Here is a 1,986-nt window from a genome sequence, read left to right as displayed (position 1 = left end):
TTACGCTAATATAGACTTGCACAGGCTAGGACTGCTGGGTAAAGGACCCATTCATTGCTGGTGGGGTGTGGGGTCTGGGCCAGGGCCCTGTGCCTTCCCTCTGACCGCCTCTCACTCCGGCACCTGGAGACAGTGTGTGGTCCCGCTGCCTCACACCGCCATGCCTTCCCTAAAGCCAGTCCCACCGCCTCCTGGAGCTAACATTACAGTCCTCAAAACTCAGGCTAGGATGACCTCACCCAGAAGCCTTCCCTGATCCCAGCGCTCCCTTCTGCTCCCGGGGCACAAGCACAGAAGCGTCCTGACAACACCCCTCCTGGGATCCTGGGGCTGTGGATTTCATTGCTTATCTCTGTCTTACACAGGAGCTTCCTGCAGGCACGAACTTCGGCTAATTTCCTTGTGTAGCTCCAGAGTCCAGTTCGAGGCTGGCCCGTGAAAGATGCTCCATAAACATTTGTTGAAACGAATGGCGGAGTAAATCTCACTGAATTGGTAAAGTATAAGTAAAACCTGCGACTATTTGAAGTCATGAGAACACATGTTCTCTCCTGACTACTCTGGGCCCTCACGTGCAGGGTTCCTCACTCTCTGACTCGACCTAATGGGCTCCCGCAATTGGGACTTCATACAGTTAGCAGAGGGGATGGGAAGCCAGCCTGCACGGGTTCGTCTATAACCTGTGGCTTCTGCATAGCCCCGCGCAAGTCCCTCCCGGTTTCCTGTGGCTCAGTGTCCCCATCTGTAAAATGGGAACAACACCAGCTTCACACGGGTACTTAGTGTATTAAAGGCCCTAACAATGTAAAGGGAGTAGAAACATGTCCCCAGCGCTCGGCAAGCTCGGCTCCTGTGATACGAAGTCGGCCTCCCCGCGGCACACACCTGTGTTATTCTCGCAAAAGCATCCGAACCCCTGCAGGCGCGCGGCGGGGTGACGTCCGCTCCGCACTGCTATTCCTTAGCCTCCAGGAGCGCCCCTCTCCACACCCCCGCCCCCCAGCCCCCGCCCGCCTCGCTTCCGTCCGATCCCGAACTGAACGACCGGAGGTGAAGTGCAGAAAGGGGCGCAGCTCGCGCGAGGAGAGGCTTCTGCGCACCAGGCTCCTTCCAAGTGCGGGCGAGGCCCGGCACCTCGCCATCACCTGCAGCTGGCGAGAGACGCTGGTTCTGGCCCGTTGAGCGGAGTGGGAGGCTGATCTGTGGCCCCCGTCCTCGGACGGCCCCTCGCCCGCCCGGACGAAATCTGGGGCGAGCCGGGAGGCACCTTCCGCACCCGCCGTGGGGAGTGGGCGGCAGCGGCGTCCGCACCCGGCGTGTTCAAGAACCAGACACGCCCACGCCTTTGGCTGGGGCGCGGACGGTGTCGCCAGGTAAGCGGGGTGACCGGCCAGCTAGAGTCCCAGCGCCACCTGGCGGTCAGCGATAGCACCTGTCCTTTGCGGAATAATGGAGTGTCCGCTGCCCGGGCGCTCAGGAGTGAAGGGGCAGGGGTCCCCTGGGGCCGTTCGTTTTCCCAGCAGCCACTGGAGCAGTCCGACCCTGAGCAGTCCCCGCCACTCGCCGGGGGACGATCCTCCCCAGAGGACGTAGCCGCAGAACCCAGAGCTCCGAAAAAAGGACCCAGGACCTTGAAAAGGGAGTTTTGTAGTCCTTCGCAGTTCCCCTCCTAGCCGAGAGGTGGCACTAGTCATCAATGTCCCCCTAGTTTCTTCGTTCAAACTCCGCGCCGCTCTCGATCTAGACTTCGGTCTCGCGAGAGCTCTCGTAAACTTCGTGAACTTACAGAACCGGAAACAGCGTGTGGGTCTCTTCCCTCTTGCGGCCATCGTAGGAGCTCCAGCGGGTGAGGATGTGTGGGGAAAGCGCGTGTAATCCGCAGCCATCCGTGGTTGGGCGCGGGGGCTCTTGACTTCGGGATCCCCAATACTCTCTCAGCGGCCGAGTAGCAGCCAGGGAGAGGGTCCAAGATGGTTTCCGCCTGTT

At 60.5% G+C, this 1,986-nt stretch overlaps 1 protein-coding gene across 1 annotated transcript in view; it reads left to right on the top strand.

Moving 5' to 3' along the window:
* The first annotated feature begins 1,734 nt into the window (after nucleotides 1-1,734).
* RPL26 (ribosomal protein L26) overlaps nucleotides 1,735-1,986 on the top strand; it is a 4,868-nt gene continuing 4,616 nt past the window's right edge. Inside the window, exon 1 of the mRNA XM_006761675.2 lies at nucleotides 1,735-1,846. The gene's annotated coding sequence lies outside the window, so the exon portion shown is untranslated. The remainder of the gene's footprint in view (nucleotides 1,847-1,986) is intronic.

Source organism: Myotis davidii, unplaced genomic scaffold (assembly GCF_000327345.1).
Source record: "Myotis davidii unplaced genomic scaffold, ASM32734v1 scaffold37, whole genome shotgun sequence".
NCBI lineage: Eukaryota > Metazoa > Chordata > Mammalia > Chiroptera > Vespertilionidae > Myotis > Myotis davidii.
The sequence above is the reverse complement of the archived record's forward strand: the minus strand, read 5'-3'. Positions and strand labels throughout refer to the sequence as shown.